At 39.8% G+C, this 21,103-nt stretch overlaps 1 long non-coding RNA gene across 1 annotated transcript in view; it reads right to left on the bottom strand.

Annotated features, from left to right (window-relative positions):
• Positions 1-860: 860 nt before the first annotated feature.
• Positions 861-21,103, bottom strand: part of LOC118469883 (uncharacterized) — a 30,888-nt gene continuing 10,645 nt past the window's right edge. The window contains exons 2-3 of the long non-coding RNA XR_004846860.2: positions 9,367-9,545; positions 861-931 (exon numbers count right to left, since the gene is read on the bottom strand). This is a non-coding gene — a long non-coding RNA (uncharacterized LOC118469883). The remainder of the gene's footprint in view (positions 932-9,366; positions 9,546-21,103) is intronic.

The raw sequence follows: 21,103 nt of genomic DNA, 5'->3' as shown, positions 1-21,103 counted from the left end.
CATCATTTATTGGGCTAAACAAAAGACGCTAACGACGTTTCCAGAGGATAAAGTCTGTTGGACTTAGTGATCCTCTGACTTTTCATGGTGTCATCACAATGTTCTGAATATATGACTGAAGAACCCTCAAGTTAGAACCAATTATGTTATATTATATTATATTATATTATATTATATTATATTATATTATATTATATTATATTATATTATATTATATTATATTATACAATATATTGATTGATGGCAAATTAATCTGAAAATGACCACAAAGCGAGACAAAGGGACCAGTAGGAGACACAAACAACCACTAAAAGACACAAAACAACAACAAAGAGACACAAAACAGCAAAGACACAAAACAACCACAAAAAGACACAAAACAACAACAAAGAGACAGAAAATATTTACAAATGTTCACAGACACAAAATTACACAAAACAACCACAGACACAAAATGTCTCCGTAGAAATGGTAAAAACAAAAACTACAATGAGAAACAAAACAATCCCAAAAACCTCAAACTGACCACAAAGACACACAAAAACCTAGAGAGAAATAAAACGATGACAAAGATGTAAAAGAGTGAGTTTGAAGCTAACAGTCCAACAACATAGCAGCAGTAAAAGCTAGCTGTTTACCTGCCAGCTAGCTTTCTTACCTCCACCTGTTGTCTCTCTGCTCCCTCCAAGGTCCAAGTTCAACGACCACAAATCAGAAATTCTACCGAACGCAGACGCAGCGACGCAACTTTAAGTGGTTTTCAATGTTTGTTTTTGAGAGTTGTTTTGTTTGTTTTCAGATTGGTTTATTTAGAGTTTTGTAGTTCTGAACACACATTCACTCATCACACACACAGACTGACCTGCTGGGATTCGAACCCACGTCTCGCTGTTAAAGGTCAGCGTCCTTGTCCTCTGGACCGTCTTCAGCACTAAGCAGCACAGACAAGCAGAGAGACAAAGATCAGAGCGGATGGGAAGAGTTTTCATTCACCTTCACCATCTTTGGGAGTTTCCTTCAACCTGGAACTCAGATCAGGTGTTTCCACATTCTGTGGTGCTGACGTCAATCCAGACCCAATCCCAGGAGAAGTTCAACCGCTGACCATGTGGTGCAGTGGTTGAACAAGTTCATCATGTGATCACAGGGTTCCTGGTTCAATGACACCTCTAGGTTCAACTATTAAACACAAACAAGCAAATGTTCAAACTAACAATGTGTTGATTTTTCTCTTTCTGGATTCCTGCTGATGACGTCTATTTTAAAAACTTTATGAACAAATACATACATTTCTGTAGACGAGGACACAAAACAACCACAAAGAGACACAAAATAACCACAAACAGACACAAAACAACCACAGAGACACAAAACAACCACAAAGAGACACAAAACAACCACTAAAAGACACAAAACAACCACTAAAAGACACAAAACAACCACACAGAGACACAAAACAACCACTAAAAGACACAAAACAACCACTAAAAGACACAAAACAACCACTAAAAGACACAAAACAATCACTAAAAGACACAAAACCACACAGAGACACAAAACAACAACTAAAAGACACAAAACAACTACAGTGACACAAAACAACCACAAAGAGACACAAAACAACCACTAAAATACAAAACAACTACAGTGACACAAAACAACCACAAAGAGACACAAAACAACCACTAAAAGACACAAAACAACCACTAAAAGACACAAAACAATCGCTAAAAGACACAAGACCACACAGAGACACAAAACAACCACTAAAAGACACAAAACAACTACAATGACACAAAACAACCACAAAGAGACACAAAACAACCACTAAAAGACACAAAACAACCACTAAAAGACACAAAACAACCACTAAAAGACACAAAACAACCACAAAGGCACACAAAACGACCACAGAGAGACACATAACCGCAAAACCTCCAGCAGGACATACTTCAGTAGTTTTCTTTCACAACTTTTCAACTGTTATTTGTTTTCTGTTTGTTTTCTGTTTGCTTCTGCCGCCATGTTTACTGTCAGAGAGAGACAGAGACTTTAAATCTCACTGATTGCAAATAAATAAATCAGCTGCTGAGTGTCCTGTTGGAACAAACAGAATAAATCAGAGCTACTAAAGGATCTGTTTACTGCCTTTCCTTCCTTGTTTTCTTTCTTCTTCATCCCTCCATCCTCCAGGTGAAAGAGCTTCTTTCTTGGGCGTCCTTCGTCCAGCTGCTGCCTCCAGTAAACACCTCCGGCTGCTCCCAACAAAGACGGCGGTTATGTGTTGGCCGGGATTTTATGTAACCTGGCAGCAGGTCAGAGATCTACACCTCACAGGTTCAATCCAGCTAAAATACTCATGCTCATTTCCTGTACAGCGACATGCTATGTAGCATTTTAAATACTCATCACCACATTATTATTTTTGCCTGAAACAAGACAATGCTGCATCATCTATTAATTCAGTCAGTCATACATCTGCAACACACTAAAGATACTAACTCATAACTAGCATCTCTAAGCTAGCAACTAGCAAGCAAATTATTCAAACGAGTAACCTGTAATGCTAGTTGCTAGCTTATAGAAGCTAACGAATAGTATTTCTAATGACAATTGTAGGAGTGGTAGCTGTTGGACTAGGGATGCTAGTGACTAGCCTAGAGATGCTAGTTGCTAGCCTCGGGGTGCTAGTGAGCAGTTTATAAATGCTAGTTGCCACCCCATAGATGCTAAGGATTTTTTAAAAAAAAATGTAATGAATATCCATGGAGTGCTAGGTATTCTTGTGACTTGCCTAGAAATTCCAGCCAGTAGTTTAGGAATGCTAGTTCCCAACCTAGAGATGCTAATGAGTTGAATTCCTAATTACTGTCCGAAGAGTGCTAGTCTGGAGATGCTAGTTGCTAGACCAGGGATGCTCATTTTGAAATGCTAGTTAAAGATAAAGATAAAGGACAAATTTCGTTGTATTTCTGCACAATGACAATAAAGCCTCTTTATCTTTATCTAGCTACCACCCGGGAGATGCTAATGTGATGTATTTGTAAGGACTATCAAAGGCGTGCTAGCTGCTAGTCTGGGAATGCTAGTGACTAGCATGGGAATGTTACTTGCTAACCTAAGGATGCTAGCAAGTAGTTTAGAAATGCTAGTTACCACCCAGGAGATGCTAGTGTGATGTACTTCTGATGATTATCAAAGGTGTGCTAGCTAGCAGCTAGTCTAGGAAAGGTAGTGACTAGCATGGGAATGCTAGTTGCTGGCCTAAGGATGCTAGCAAGTCATTTATAAATGCTAGTTACCAGAGATTGAGACTTTATAATCAGCTGTATTTCTAACAAATGTCCAATGAGCGCTAACTGCTAGCAAAGGCATGCTAGTGCCTCACTATCTGATGCTAATTGCTAGCCTGGAGATGCTAGTGAGTAGTTTAGAAATGCTGGTTTACCACTCTAGAGAGGCTAATGAGTTGCATTTCTGATGAATTTCGTAGGAATGCTAGTTGCTAGCAGCTAGCTCATCTAGCGTGACAGCTGCTAGTCCAGGGATGCTAATGAGTAACTGTTATGAAACTGAAAAATATTGTTTGGAAACATTAAATTTTGACATTCGAGACTCACAATTCTTCCAACTGAAGATAAACTTTAGGTGTGATTCTGTTTTGGGTGATTTGTTTGGTGTTTTTTGGGATGGAATAAAGTGAAAGACTACAGGTGCGTGATGATGCTACTGGATAATTGTTCAAATCAAGTTTATTTATGTAGCACATTTAAACTGTCTGAGTTGGCCAAAGTGCTGGACATGTTCCCAATTGTGCAAATTGTGCAAAGACAGAATATAAATTTACAAAATCACTTTGTAAAAGAAAATTAACAGTATAAAATGCTAAAAAGGGAAACAGCAGGATGAGAACCTGTAAGATCAAATTCTAAGATAAAATAATAAAATACTAAAAATGAACCTCTGAGAGGAGCCAGAGGCCTTTGAGAACACGTACGTCTTGAAGTTTCTATTTAAAATACCACTGGAGGAGAAACTGCAGCAGCTACTGATAACGTTTATTATTATTGGATGTTGTTGTCATTTCTCTCCTGGTGGTTTTGGCTCCTCCGTTGCCATGGCGAGGGCAAAGGGTGGCTGGCGATGATTGATGACCTGGTAGCAGACCTGGCTATGTTTGTGAGCAGGTGCAAGGCATCATGGGAGTCTCCTGGGAACGGAACCGAAACCCAAACCTGAACATCTGTCCGCAAGATCGGCGCTGGTGTGTGTCGGTGTGTGTTGGTGTGTGTTGGCGTGTCAATGTGTGTTGGTGTGTGTTGGTGTGTGTGTCGATGTGTGTTTGGCATCATGGCTCAGCTACAATCAGGTAAAATAAGCCCATTAAGAGCATTCCTCAGGTCTTAGATCTCACATGTTGTTTATCCAGTCACAGACATCATTACTGGGAGGATAAATTTAGCTCAGGAATCAACAGCCATTTAGGAGCCTGTTATTGGAAAGTCTGTAGTTTGATTCCAGATCGAGACATCCACTGTGGACAGCTAATTGCTGGCAGTAAAGCGAAGCACACTGTGGCGTGCAGTTCTCCTGAAACTTCACTTTGGTGGCTCAGATTGCTTTTACGTGCCTAAACGCTCTCAGAGTCATGGTCTGGAATGAGCCGGAGATCAGATCACACAGGATGAACCCAGCAGGTGGTTTCAGCTCCGTCACTGATGGTGTGAAGGAGCAACAGGAAAACGCTGCAGGAGGCTGACCCGGTGTGGGAAATCAAGGTCCTGGAGATAACAGACTGGGTAGAAAGATGGAAGACTGAGGTCCAAAAGTGACGCTAAAGTCTGGTGGAAATGGGAGCTAATGCATTGTTCTGGTGTCGTCAATGTAGTGAGTCTAATTCAGGAGCTGCTTCCTTCGAAGGAGTCGAAGGTTGAACAGTTGAGTGTTGTTAAATGATGGAGGAGGTTCTGTTTACATCACCTACTGTTCCCATCACCATAGCAACCTCCGCAGCGCAAGTTATCAGTTGGAACAAAAGTAGAGACTTTAGCTGCTTTTATTAAAAAAAAACAAATATATTCTGATAGAAAATAACTTGTAGTCAGTATATGATGGATATTCATTACAAATACATCTCTAGCATCTCTAGGGTGGTAACTAGCATTTCTAAACTACTCATGAGCATCACTAGGCTAGTCACTGTCATCCATGGGCTAGCAACTAGCACTATTTGGATGATGTTCATTTTGTCGTTAACTATCATAGGATAACGTTATTATTATTATTATTATTATTATTATTTTATACCGACAAATCAAAGTACAGATGGTTTTACCTTAGCTGACATGTTTCAACTACAACTGCAGTCTTCTTCAGAGCGTCATCTGATGTGTGCTGACGTGTCCTTTTTATCAGGTGACCAGTATGACAGATCTGTCAGAATCTGTCAGATAGGCCACGCCCCCCGGTCTGACACACATCAAGAACGCACTCACACACTGCCAATACCCAATATGGGCCATAAACAAAGGAAAACAACAAGCTAAAAACAAAGTCAAAAAACAAAAGGAAACACAAACAAAACGCACACAACAACCGGACAATAAAAACAAAGACACAATCACCATCCCATATATCCGTGGGATAACTGATCCCATACAGCGCATAATGAAAAAACACAACATCAATACAGCAGTAAAACCACATACAAAACTCCGGCAGCTATTAGTCCATCCCAAAGACAAAATAGAACCGGACAAGAAATGCAACATCATTTATGAAATTCCGTGCAAATCTTGCGAGAAAACATACATTGGAGAAACAGGCAGAACATTCAACACAAGAAGAAAAGAACACCAGACAGAATGTGAAAAGGAAACAACTGGACGACTCACAAGAACACAAAAAGAAAAAGCTGAACAAGAAAACAAATAATCAGCCATCAGGGATCACTGCAAAAGAAATAATCATATCATGGACTGGGACAGGGGGAGGATTGTAACATCGGAGACCAACAAACATAAATGATGGGTCAAGGAGGCCATCGAGATCAGGAAGCAGGCGAGCTGCTACATGAACCGGGACGAGGGGGACTACACCCTCTAATACCTGGGACTCCATCCTCCAGAGACCACCGGATGGTGGGGGGCGTGGCCTATCTGACAGATTCTGACAGATCTGTCAGACTGGTCACATGATAAAAAGGACATATCAGCACACGTCAGATGATGCGCTGAAGAAGACTGCAGTTGCAGTTGAAACACGTCAGCTAAGGTAAAACCATCTTTCTTTGATTTGTCGGTGTAAAAGAAATAACGTTATCCTAGCAACTAGCACTTCTAGAAGATTCTAGGAGGCTAGTAACTACCATGTCTAGGCTAGCAACAAGCATTCCTAAGTACTACTACTACCTACTAGCATACTGAGGCTAGCAACCACTACTTCTCAGAGATTCATCAGAAATAAAACTCATTTTTACCTCTAGGATGGTAACTAGCATTTCTTAACTACTTGCTAGCATCTCTAGCCTAGCAACTACAATCCCAAGGGTGGTCACTGACATTCCAAGGCTAGAAGCTAGCACTCCTTTGGCAGTCATTAAAATGCTACTCATTAGCATTTCTAGGGTGATAACTAGCATTTCTAAACTACTCACATCCAGACTAGCAACAAGCATTCCTAAGCTAGTCACTAGCAAACCTAGGATAGCAACCATTACTTCTAGGAGATTCTTTAGAACAACTCAGTATTATCTTGCTAGCTTCCTAATTCTGCTAATGACCAGTTGGGATGCTACCAAGCAGTTTAGAAACGCAGGTTAGCATTCTAGAGATACTAATGAGCTTTATTTCTACAGACTATCCAAGGAGTGCTTGCTAGCTGCTAACCGAGGAATGCTAGTGAGTCTTTCCTCCATTGACACGGCGATGGCAAAGGTTTGCGGTGATGACTGATTACCTGGAAGTATTTTAACTATTCAACAACAAACTGTTTAGAAAGCTTTTTTATCTTGAATATGTTGTGGTTTTTATTTTTATTTAATCATTTATTTATCATACTCATTTTTAAATATTGCATTCTGTCTCTTTAATCATACTTTTTTTTGCCAGTTTAGTCGTATATTTGAAAGGTGTCGACCTTAAACTGTAGTTTTATGGTTGAATCTGCAGGCTGGAGTGTTTTTCCTGCCGCTGACTGTACTGTTTCTCTAATTGTGGCGCTTTATCCTGACAACAGCGTAATATTCTGCAGCACCGAGGAGGAAAAAATGGTAATTGTTGCTGAAGAACAAAGTGGGGCTTTGTGCGGAAAACACATGGAACAACTTGGGGAAAATAATATCTCTAAATATCAAAAATCCAGTTTACAAAAGCGTTGAGTGGGAGCAGGTACAACACCGAATCTAGCTTTTCTTTAAAGTCCCGAAGAGCCAAAGCCGATGCTGGAAGTCTGGACCCAACAATACGACATTATGCAGCAGGAGGGGGGTAAACGGGGAGGGAAGGCTGTCGACAGGCCGGATAAAGTGGTCTTTGTTGGGGCAAAGCTCGGAGGGATGGCGGCTACAGCCAAGGTTCAGATGAACAGATAAAAAGTCACTTTAACAGTTAGCCCCTTATGTGTGGAGTTCAGGTTCATCACAGAGAACAAACTAAAGAGTGAAAACATGCTGCGTTTGGAGGTTCATCCAAGGAGATTGAAGATTTACTAATATATAATCAGTGTTTTAACCCTCTGAACCCCAAAACCAAGCAGCTGGTTTTAAAGTCTGAACATCTACACGGCATTTTAGACTGGAAAACATCCAATCAATGCATTTTTTATAAAAATGACACATAAACCAAGATGCCTAACCCCTGCCCTTCAAGCTAAAGGACAAAATACGACGCAGGTATTTTGCAAGTCCTTAGCATCTCTAGGGTTTTAACCAGCATTTATACACTACCTGCTAGTCTAGGAATGCTAGTGACGAGCCTGGATCTGCTAGTTGCTAGCCTTGGGATGCCCATGACTAGTGAAAAGCCTGGGTATGCTCATTGCTAACATAGTTAGCTAGTGAAGAGGCTGGGTATGCTCGCTGCTAGCATAGGGATGCTAATGAAAAGCCTGGGGATCATTGTTGCTAGCATAGGGATGCTAGTAAAAAGCCTGGGATGCTCGTTGCTAGCGTAGGGATGCTAGTGAAAAGTTTGGGTATGTTTGTTGCTAGCATAGGAGGCTAATGAAAAGCCTGGGTATGCTCATTGCTAGCATAGGGATGCAAGTGAAAAGCTTGGGGATCCTTGTTGCTAGCATAGGGATGCAAGTGAAAAGCCTGAGTTTTTTCTACTTTTTAGGTACTGTGGCCATACCTACCCCTGGATTTGTGATTTCTCGATAAAGAAATGTTAGATTCACGTGCAAGGAACACAAACTTTCCAAAACTTTCATGACAGAAAAGGTTTGGACCAAACAAAAGCTGCCAAACAAGAGCTACGTAAAAGCGAGGCTAAAACTGGCTCAATTTTGAAGGAAGTCTGATACTGTATGTGTTTGTTTAGAGGCATGAATTCATGTCTTCCAAAAAAAAATGATGATTTCACCTGAATAAAATCTGGCCTTAAATTGGCAGATTTCTGAATGAAGTCTGGTCCTTGTTGATTAAAGACTGTCAGCTTTCTGAACTTGACAGTTTTGGACTTTAAAGTGGGAGATCAAATAACTGAGTAAATAACTAACCATGATTCAATGCTGAAAACAAATAAATCTCTAAAAGGATGAATGTTGTCTGACTAGAAGGTGAACATGCAGCCTCATTAGGTTGTTGGTGTTTTAGTTCCTCATTTTACCTGCAGATTCATGTGTTTACTGCAGTAATTCCTGCTGCTTCCTTTCTCTGTTTTCGAGGCCATAAATCATAAAATCTCACTGTATTTGTGCCACTTTACTGGAGTCCAGTCTTGACTTTAAACTCACACTGAATCATTCACAACTATAAGGAAAAGTTGTTTTGTTTTTCCTCCATCTTTTTTCCTTAAACCAGAGTTCATTCGGTTGGACTCATTGTTTGCTTCTACATGCAGCTCTAATAGAGTTACAGATGTTTGCCTCTGCAGACCTTCACTTGCTCTCTGCAGCCTGAACTTTTCACCCTTTAGCTCCTTCCTGACTCTCAGGTTTTTTTCTTTTTTTCGGAGGACGTTGATCGATATTTGGTTGGTGGAGCTGAGCTGTGGCTGGAGGGCAGGCGGCCACGTTTTACGCAGGATGTGACATAACTGTGTACATGGACTGTGGGCTTTGTTGAAAATGGCACAACTGGATGTTTACCCAGCGGGCTCGGGTTTCACGCCGGGGCCACAAGCTATAAAATCTAACAGAACATACCTGTATTCTGTCCGGGTCCCAATACGAGCAGCACCGGGGTTCATTGGACAGCCGATACGCCTGCAAACGCTCCCCGAGGAAGTGGTTCTGTTTCGGTTTTGTCGCGGGAAGTTATGGTGTTGGTGCCACGGCAGTCTCGGGTTTAACACCCGTCCCCTCGCTGGCACTAACACCGATCCCTGATGACACATTAGAGAGGCAAAAAGAGAATTTAGCGCCGTTAAAGTGATGTGAGCGATATATCTGCTGCCAATCTCTCATTCTAAAACTAATCCAGACAGAAAACCCAAATATATCATGGAGAGAAGCCAAAAAAAACTGCAAAAACAAGACAAAATAATACAACAATGAGACACAAAATGCCAAAAACAAGACATAAAATGACAAAAATGAGACACAAAACAATTAAAATGAGACAAAACGACTAAAACGAGACACAAAATGACAAAAATAAGACAAAAAATAAAAGACAACAAAAACAAGATAAATTATTACAAAAATGAGACACAAAAATCCAAAAACAAGAGGCAAAATGACAAAAATGAGACATAAAACCACAAAAACGAGAGCCAAAATGAGACAAAAACCACAATGAGACACGAAACGACAAAAATGAGACACAAAAATGACACACAAAACAACAAAAACAAGACACAAAACAACAAAAATGAGATAAAAAACAACAAAAATGAGAAACAAAACAGCGAAAATGAAACACAAAATGACAAAAACAAGACACAAAATGACAAAAATATGAGACAAAATGACAAAAATGAGACACAAAATGACAAAAGTTAGACAAAAAAATGACAAAAACGAGACAAAAATTAGACAAAATGACAAAAATGAGACAAAACGACCAAAAATGAGAAAAAACGACAGAAATGAGACACAAAATGACAAAAATGAGACAATAATGACAAAAACGAGACACAAAAATGAGCAAAAAATGACAAAAATAAGACAAAAATGAGACACAAAACGACAAAAACATGAGACAAAATGACAAAAATGTTCAGGACAGTTTTTTCCAACTTTTGACTGATTTCTAATATTAAATCGTTACTTTCCTGAGAAATCCGAGACAGTTAATCTAGAATCATCTGGATTTTAAACTAGCAGGCGGTGAAAAAAACCCCACATTACTCCTATTTTAGCTTCAATCACTGGTTAGTTGTTTCCTGACAATCCTTAAAACCGAAACCTTCTGCAGCTTCTGTCTTTCTTTATCTGTTGCTGTGACTCGATGTTCTTTCCCAGTTTTATCGGCTTTAATTCGGTCCAGTCGCTGAAGCTGCTGCTCTTCCACACATCCAGGGAAACCACTTCTTCACGGAGCGATCGAAGCTTCGCTATCGTCTCAAACGCCTTTTGATGTTGTACAACTTTCTGTCTGGCGGTTTAAAGGAGCTTAAGGGTTCAAAAATCTGAAAAAAAAGAAAGATTCCTCCAACAGAAAGCTGGGAAACATTATTATGGAATTATATTATCAGGAAATGGTTTCATTTCAGCTGAGAGACACAAAAGATCTGCGGTTGGGTTACACAAACCAGACACGGAGTCCTGTAATGAGGCTAAAGGTCGGCTAGCTCAGAGTCCATGTGGCTAGAATCAGAACCAGAACCGCTTTCTGTTCTGTTCAGTGTTCAGTTTCACAGCGAGGACAGTCTGGGAGGAAGAAGTGGCATCAACATGCTCTTTAAATCAAAACTCTGCAGGCAAGAACCACAACAGAGCCGCTCTAACTGGTAAATACCATGATTTAAAACAGCTTCTTCTGATTCTGAGCTAATTCTTTGGTCAGTGTTCATTATTGTTTACTACAAGCCAACCGACTGTCTCAAACCCAAAGATCTACAAACTCTACTAGTAAAAAGCCTGAAATTCCTCAAATATTTTCCATTTGTTTGGGAAACAACCTGAACTACAAACTAACTCAAAGCTGCATTTCTTCATTTTCTCTCTATGCTGCAACTTTTATCAAATAGAAACATGCTTAAACGCATGAAAACAGAAAAAAGCTACATCCATGACCAACTTATTCAGTTTAACTCAAACAACTTTATCAACCAAACTTAGGGCTGTTCATTTAAAGCTGTTTCTCATTGGTTCCACAACACTTAACCCTCCTGTTGTCTTTACAGGCACCAAAAAATATTGTTTACCTGTCTGAAAAAAATCCAAAAATTCAGCAAAAAAAATCCCCCAAATTTCTAAAAATTTGCAAAACCTTAAGGAAGAAAATTCCAATAATTCCTAGCCTTTCATCAGAACTGGTCACGTGGAACTAATTGCGATCAGAGCGGATGAATACGTCATCACACGGCGCTATCAGACGGCTTTGTTTCCATTCTCCGGTTGTACTCCACCTTGGATTGTGTTACATTCACTAACTTCTTGCCCTTCATTATGACTCCCAAGCCTAAAGGCCGCTACAGACTGTGCGATTTTCGGCCGTCCCTGATGAAAGATACCAACGGTGAGAGAATGTTGGTAATATCTTTGGTCTTGGCTCTAAATCGGTGGTCCTACATCGCACTGTGAGACGGGTTCAAGGACGGCCGTTGTCATGGCGACCAAAGACAAGCTGCGATCAAATTCTGTCAGAAATTCTGGGTGATCATCTCACAGTGTGATGCTGCTGGACCTACGACAACTAACTAACCAATAGAAATGCAGGATGAAATGACATACTGATCAATAAACCCAGATAGAGGATTTACGGAGACAAAACGCTTCAAAACTAGTATGTGGGATTTAAACAGAGAAGACAGCCTAGTAGAGATGTGGCAGCAGAAGCCTTTTAGACGTGTCCTCCAGCTCAGACCACAACCAGACAAAAAAGGACGAAGCATGGAAGGACAAAGGTCCCAGGTTAGTAAGCTAGCATTAGCGGATAGCACACATAGACACCGCTGTAAATAGTGGCCACAGCACTTAGTTTATGTTATTAAATAAATAAAAATTAAATTCATTCATGTTTGGTATTTGATATTTTTTGGCTTTATTGATGGGACAGCATTGGGAGGGAGACAGGAAAGTGGGGAGAAGAATAGAGGACGGACCTGCAGCAAATGAGCTGGATTTGAACTCATGACTGCCACATCAGGGACTATAGCTCCTGTTCATGGGTCACCTGATCAACCTACTGAGCTACCAGAGCACCTCTCGTTGCTTTCTTGAGGATTTATTTGTTACAAAAACAATTCAGGTGTCCTATTGAAAACTAAAGTCCACAAAAACCAAAGACCAGTACAGAAATTCAAGCTACACACGGGTAGATCTGTCAGTGTTTCAGCTCACAACCAAAGGTAACTGGATCCACCTCTTCAGAACAAGCAATCGGGACAATCTGAGCATCATGTTTAGTCTCAAAATCATGAAAATCTCTCAACTTGGCAAACAGATAAAAAATACAACTGTACAAGAGTACATTTCAGTTATGATAATTAAATATGTATGTTTTTAAAGGCAAATTTTATGATTTTAACAACAGACTTGGGAACTTCTACAGCTCAGTAGGTGTTGATAAGTAGCCTCAAACTCTTTAATTTCTCCTCTGTGTGATGGTTTTCCATCAAAAACAGCTTTGTTTTAGCATTTTTAGTGTATCTAAAGTGCTAAACTTCTCCTAATCCGAGTACAGACACTGCTATGCTTGCTTTGTTTTCATCTACTGCAGTCTGACACAAGATTTTAAAGCTCAGTGTTGTGAAATTCTCATTTCTGGTAGATTTTTTGCAATAAAACAAACTACTGTTGACAATTAAGGGAAAGTGCATCTCCACATGATCAGGTGGCGCTTAAAACAAGCAACTTATGACGAGTTTTTTGTAGTTTAAGGAGTTTGGTGGAGTGAAAGTTAAGATTAAGTTGATAAAGTTGAGCAGTTTGTGTGTTTAATATGTAGTATTTAGTCCAGCAGGCTGATCCTGAGCTGTGTTTGCTGTAGAAACCTCTGGTCACGGCCTTTTGATCCGTCTGCACAGCTCAGCGCTCTGCTCAAACAAAGAGTCAGGGTGGAATAAACTGTGGGCAGCAGCAGGACTGTGACGCTGCAGACAGAACTGAATATAGAAGTGAAAATTATAGGTGTGAGCGGCCTCCGTTAAATATGACGCTGATGAGGAGGGTCCCGGTGATTCAGCCGGTTATGGTGCATGTCGTAGACGTCAGAGCTGAGAGTTACTTTTTCTGTCTGTTTTAAGGACAGTTTCACATTCTGGATTTATTTACTTTGACTGATGCCACTCTCATGTCTGTACTTTCAATACGAGGCTACAGTCAGCAGACACTTAGCTTAGCTTAGCATAAAGTCTGGAACATCCTGAAGACGTTACATAGATGCTGCAGGTTCTGGAGATATCAATAAAGGGTGGCTGTGGCAACAAGAAACAGAAAGAATTATGTAAGGAGGTATTTAGTGTTGGACTCAATGATCGGGGCGAGTTATAGATGACCAAAAGTCAGATTTTAAACTGTGAAACAGAACATTTAACTAAGGAAATAGCTCAAAATGATGTAAGCAGCACTAAGATGAATCATGTCGGCTATCTTAATCCTGTTCTGGCTAAATTATCAGCTATCTTTGTCTTGTTCAGGCTAATATATTGGTTCTGTTCGTCTTGTTTAGCATATTATATGGGCTATGTTTACCTACATTAGGCAACATAGCAGCTAATGTTATCATGTTTAGGCCATTTGTCTTTTATAGGCTAATCTAGAGGCTAACATTTTTGTGTTCAGGCTCCTTTTTTAACATTATCATATTTAGGTTACGTGTTTTTTTGAGTTTAACTTCATGTCCAGCATTATCTTAGCTAGGTCATATTTTTTAGGCTAACTTAGTGGTGATTTATGTTATATTTAGTAACTCAATCTTTTTTTTTGGTGAACACGGCTTACTTTATCTTGTTTAATCTAATGCAGCAATTTTGTCTTATTTAAAACTTGTTTTACTAAAGTAGTGGCTAATTTTACCTTGTGTAGACAAACTGTATTATTTAGACTAACTGTACTGGAATCAGTTTATTGTTTTCCTTTGTATGTTTTTCAGTACCACCTGCTAGTAGCAGCACTTTAGCAGCACTAAAGAGGAAGTGAGATAACAGGAACAGGAAGTACAGTTCAGGAAGTTCTTTTCCATGTAGTATGATCAGAGTAAGAATCCCAGAGCGTCAGTCTTTTTAATCCTGAGTCTTAAAGTCCACAAACCGACTTCATCTGTAAGTCATCAGGTATGTACAGCTATATTAAGATGTTTCTGTTACTACTTCTTGGCTTGAGTTCAGTATTTTTGATGATGGTTTGTTCATAAAATGGATGGGTGGATTAGTATTTGGTGGTTAAGGCACAGGTGTATAGATAGATGGTGTTTACTGATGTATTTCCATATTCTATGTTCCTTGACGTAGCTTTAAGCAACTGTTCACGAGTTTATGTCTGTAATGTTTCTCTACTACTACAGATATTACGTTGTACTCCTAAAGGTACTTACTTGTTTGTATTTTGTACTTGTTCACAGTTTTATAAAGATAATAGTTTCTTGATTAAATCCTTTCAAACACAACAAACTGGAGAATATAATGTTTAGCTAGCTGTATAGCTATAAGGATGTGTTGTCTGCAGCAACTTTTAATGAGGACAGCATACTAATGTAGCAGCTAAGTACTTTTTTAGGCTAACATAGTGGCTAAATTTATTATGTTGAGGTTAACAGAGCAGCTGACAATGTCTACTTTAGGCTAACAGATATTAACCGTATCTTTTTAAAATATTCTTTATGCTATCATAGCAGCAAATTAAATCTTAACTGCGATAACACAGAGGGTCATTTTACATTGTTTAGGCTAAACTAGTAGGTAACTGTGTCTTGTTAAGGTTGACGTAGCTGATATTATCTTGTTTAAGCTAGCACAGATCTGAATGTATCATTTTAAGATCCTGCTTGTACTACCATAGTGGCAAATTTGACCTTGTTTAGGCTAATTCAGCAGCTAAATTTAGCCCTTTAGGTTAACAGAGCAGATAAATTTATCTTGTTAAGGTCAGCACAGCTCTAAATGTATTTTTATAAACTCTTGCTAATGCTAACATAGCAACAAATCTGATCTTAATGCGACTGCACAACAGCTGACTTGATCTTGTTAAGGCTAGCACAGCAGCTAACTGTATCCCCTTTAGGCTAACATAGCAGCTAAATTGCTCTTGTTTAGGCTAACACAACAGCTAACTTTAGCCCTTTTAGATTTATATAGCAGCTACATTTACCTTGTTTAGGCTAACACAACAGTTAACTTCAGCCCTTTTAGATTTACATAGCAGCTACATTTATCTTGTTTAGGCTAACACAACAGCTAACTTTAGCCCTTTTAGATTTACATAGCAGCTAAATTTATCTTGTTTAGGCTAATGTAGCAGCTGACCTGCTCTTGTTATAACACAGCAGATTTTATCATTATTTTTTTTAACATTTTTTTAGGCTAATGTGATGTCTAGCTCTATCTTGTGGTGAACACAGCAGCTGATGCTATTTTGTTTAAGGCTAATGTAGCTGCTGACTTGATTTTGTTTAGGCTAACACAGCAGCTAACTTTAGCCCTTTTAGGCTAACACAGCCGCTAACTTTAGCCCTTGTAGGCTAAAACAGCAGCTAAATTGATCTCTTTTGGGCAAGCATATCAGTTGGCTTTATCTTTTTAAGGCTAACATAGTGGCTAACTTTATGTTGTTTTGGCTTGAACTGATGGACTGGTGTTGAAGTTGTAGCACTGACTGGCTCTGATATTACAGTTGGCTAACAGAAACATGTTGCATTCAAGCTACGTGTTCAGATATTGTGGTAAGACTAATTTGATGTAAACAGCCTCTGTTTCTTTGCTGTGTCTAATTTAGCTCTGCTGACGTTGAAAACGCTTTGCCCAAGGAATTTCTTGAGGTTAGCCGTTTTGATTGTTTATATTTGGCATCACTGGTCGTGGATTTCAGAACTCAGACTATTTCCTACAGCGCCACCAATTTTTCACTTATAAATAATCATATACACAAAGAGAGTTGTGGACACACACCCTTAAAGACAGACACACCTTCCCTCTCCTCCTGTTGTCAGAGAAAACCAGTGGATCATAATATTTGCAGGCCACCCCATGGAGATATTTATTTAGCCATTTTATTTATGTGGTTTAATGGCGTTTATCGGAGCATACCAGCTGCAGGCGGTTTTACGTCGGAGTAGCGGTGTTTATGAAGAGGGTAAGAGTGGGAGAGAGGCGTCTGGCCGGTCCAAAGCCGACTCTGTGTGGGCGTGCACGGTTTGTGTATGTAATTGTGTTGGCAAGGCGGTCCGACGTCCAAGGTGTCCAAGTTGGACGCCGTACAGCCCTGCATTCATGGGATGTCGGACAGAAACAGACCAACTGAAGCGATTTTTAACAGCCTGCATGTAAATAAACTGAAGATGTGTGGAAGTGCGGAGTGTTTTCCTTAAGGCTGGCTGCCATAAAACCTCCTACCGCCTGTTTCTAAACTTAAAGCGTATCACTATATCAATTCAATTCAATTCAATTTTATTTATATAGCGCCAATTACAGTCAAATTGTCTCGAGACGCTTTACAGAACCCATATGCCTGACCCCCAGAGCAAGCCAAAAGGCGACAGTGGCAAGGAAAACACCCTTTTAACAGGGAAAAAAACCTCGAGCAGAACCCGGCTCTAATGTGGGGGGACCCATCTGCCTGCTGGCCGGGCGGGTTGAGAGGGACAGAAGAGGTAGAGAGGTAGAGATAGAGGGGTAGAGGTAGAGATAGAGGGATACAGATAGAGGGATAGAGATAGAGAGGTGGGGGGGTGGGACACAAGGACCATAAATATCACATATATATCACAGCTGCTTTATTGTACTAGTGTGTAAAGAGTGTACATTTCTTTCGTTTGCTTTAATCTTTGAGCATCAGAAATCCCTCCTGTAGAAGCTTTTCAGGGCTGTTTTAAGAGTGGAAAAAGTACTTCTACTCCTGGGTAGATACTTCTGAAAAACTGCTGACTGATTGGTTAAACTCAGTGACAAATGCTGATTAATTTATACTTTGAGGGCAACAAACTCCAGTCTTTCTGACCTCTGGATGTCCTCATGCAGTTTTAGTTTTCTTCTTTCCAACATAAAATTCATCACATCGGCTAACCTAAACCTTCACCGTTCAGTTTTCCTTCGTGCTCTTTTAACTGCAGTTGTGTCCTGCTACTATTAGCTGTTGTTTTGGTGCATTCAGAGGGCAAAGCTGTCAGATCTTGCACCACAATGGAAACAGAAAGTCAATTATGGTCTCGTTGTGGTAAATATTTGCGCCTGCCTCAAATTCCTGGAGTGAAAATCTGCCAGATGCAATGAAAAATAAAACTCACTTTTCTGGACTTTGAGGTGGTTTGACTTTGGTTGCAGTTGGAGTCGTCCAGTTTTGCAGATGTTTCTGTGTCATGAAGATCTATGCAGTGGTGGAAGTAGCACTCAGATCTTTCATTAAAATACCAATGCATCAAAATAGAAGTACTCATGTGATGCATGAAAAATCCTACGTCAGCATTAGCAGCTAAATGTAGTCATAGTATTGATGTGAAAGTCCTTATGTGGTCCGTGTGTCTGAAGTATTATTAGATTATTAACAGTAAATCATCAGCGTGTCAGCAGCTTACTGTTGGAGCTGCTGCATGTTTCAACTATTTTATATCCAGTTGTATATTCAGAAACAGAAATCTGACATTCCATGACTCAGAGAAAGAGACTTCTGATGCACAATCTGTAGTTTTTCTCTAAGCTTTGATTATTGGTGACACATTGGCGTATCTGAGCTCTAACTGAAATTAGTGCGATTAGTTGGAACTGGTAACATCTGAAATGTGAGCCGACTGCCTGCAGTTTAGAAGAAAACAGAAGGTTGGAAACCACTGATTTAACCTCTAACCATAAAGCTGTCAGATGAATGTGGCAAAGTAGAAAGTATAATACTCTCTCCTGAAATGTAGTAAAAGTACCATAAAACGGTATACAGGGAGTCCTTGACTTATGTCGGCATTCCGTTCCTATGGATCGCTGTAAGTCAGAAATCCAGTGAAAATGTAAACAAAGCCATTCCGTGCATCACAATATCAATCAGTTCTTTGGAAAAGTCATAAATACCAACGACTTTCATGAATGTATGATTCATTTTACTAGAAGATAACAGTTTCAGAATGGTTGTTGAGACCGAAGTCAAACAACAGCAGCAGAACACAAAGCAAACACAACTTCCACAACAGTGATGTTAGCAGGAGTGAAGTCCCAGTAGACAACGTTAGCTTAGCTGTCTCAGTCTTAGCACCTACTACCACCAACTCATGAATGTTCCTGCAGAAATGATGCTCTATTTTTTGCCACATTTATCCAAATTTCTGGACAAATGTCAGTGCAGATGTTAAGTTCACCACCTCTGGTTGGATACCAGAGTGGGAAGTACCGTTTTAAATCAGAAAACTGTTGCAGAAAAGGAATGCAACCATAGTACCTTACGACTGTCTCCAGTTAATCTTTACGTAGCTAATTATAATTTTTGTTTCTAACGATATTTTTTATATAAAAAAACCATCTGTAAACCACATTAGCTACAGTCTAGTTTCCAAAAACAGGTGACTTAAACAAGCATATTAGACAAAAAAAAAACAAAACATAAATATCAGGAGCAGAATACACTACAGTGTTGTCTATAGTTAGAAAAAAAATTTTAGATTAAATTTTTCAGGTTACAAGAAAGTTTCACAAAGACAAACTTTCTCTATCAACACAAACAGACAAAAGGTTGTGTGTATTTGCACATTATATCAGTTTTATGCAGATATAAGCAGCCGTAGATGAAAATAAACTGAGTGGTTATCACTGTACGCTGACAATGATCCCTTTTACATGTCAGATGCTCTCAGTCGTTTTTTCTGGGACAAAAGCTGAAGAATATTAGTTTTTTTACAAAACTGTTTGCTACTAATTGTTATTCCTTTAACGATATTGAATTGTGGTGCATTAGTTCTTCAGCGCACCCTGCTGGTGATATGTGGTTATATCACCCGTTAAATGGCTTACATTCAGTCTTGTTTGCAAATTGTTCTTGTTTGTACCCAGATAGTGAAACTTTATCGTGGTCCCATCCAAAACCATTTTGTTAAGACATATAGGAAGAAAAACTTCCCAAATAATAACAACGTGCACAATAAAATCCACCAATGTGGGCTTTTCCCGCGTTGCTCTGTTGATATATTTCGAAACATATTCAAAGCTGCGTCTGTAATAAGTGAATAAAAAGCCAGAACAAAGGAGGTGAAGCAAAAAAAGACGACGTCTTGGGTAAAATAAAAAGTCTGTGCTGCTTCAAAATGTGGGCACATCGCGTCCGGTGTAGACCAGACAAGAGTGTGTGTTTCCCTGCACATCTTTAGTAGTAGGTGTGTGTGTGTGTGTGTGTGTGTGTGTGTGTGTGTGTGCGTGCGTGCGTGCGTGCGTGCGTGTGTGTGCAGTGTTTCTGCAGGTGTTGGCCATATTGAGAAAGAGAAGACAAAGAGGGGAAGAGAAGTCGAGGCGACAGGTACTTGGCAGCTCATGATCGCAGTAATGCTGCTTAAATAGGCCTTTTCTCCCACACACATGGACACACTTACAAGAGCCAGACGACACACACACACACACACACACACACACACACACACACGTATAAATAAGAGCACAGAAGCATATCACAGCATGCACAAAAACTTAATAAATGCATCAAACTGTACAAAAACCAAAACTTATCTGGACAGATTTAGATGCAAAACAGCACTGATTTAATCAAGACCGCCAAATAGAGACCAGTCCTGAAAAAGACTCGATATATCCTGAGACAAAACCAAGACTCTGATGGTTTGTGTCCACAGTTTTTCTCTCATGGAGACGCGTCGCATCTAAACATCGCCCACTTAGTAATAAGTGTTGACTTTATCTGCGAACTCCATCTCTCTGTGCTCCAGAAGTTTTCCCTGCTCTTCTTGTCTGATGACGAAGACCCCACCAAGGACAAATCCTTCCCCCAGAACGTTTCCCGAGAAGCCGTTCTTGAAGGCCCTCAGGTCGTTCATCCAAACCCCAGGAACTCCAGCAGTTCTTCTGCTCACTGGGCCATAAAACCGCCTCTTCTCATTCAAGAACATCTCCCCCTTGAAGAACGTTCTGAAGTTCTGGACCTCGGTGCCGACTTGGGCCACTAGGAGGTCACATGACAGGACCAAGATGGCTGCTCGGTCGCAAAATTTATCGTTTGTTACGACAACAGTTCATCGAAAAGTATTTCTGAAAGCATTTGAAGTGAGAAACAAGCAGCTGAAGCTGTCCTGGTTTTAGTTCAACCATGGCTGGTTTAGATGCTTAGCAAAAGTTTTGCGAGGCGTCAGACCTCCGCTTCCCGTGCCTCATTTGCATAAAGTAGAAATCAAACTACTTTATGCAAATGAGCTGCAGGTAACTCTAGAGTGATGCGCTTGCAACGCAACCAGCATGCAACACGGTGCATTTCACATACTCTGGGGGAAAAAAGTCACATGTTTTAAATATATTTTCATTTAATTATTTTAAAAACAAAAAAAAAATCCTGAGATAAACTTCCTTCTTTGTGCTTTAAAATTATTTTTATTTTAAGTTAATAAAAATTACGTTTGGCCACTACAGCATTTACACTAGGGAAA

This window comes from Amphiprion ocellaris, chromosome 5 (assembly GCF_022539595.1).
Source record: "Amphiprion ocellaris isolate individual 3 ecotype Okinawa chromosome 5, ASM2253959v1, whole genome shotgun sequence".
NCBI lineage: Eukaryota > Metazoa > Chordata > Actinopteri > Pomacentridae > Amphiprion > Amphiprion ocellaris.
This window is presented reverse-complemented; position numbering and strand designations above follow the sequence as displayed.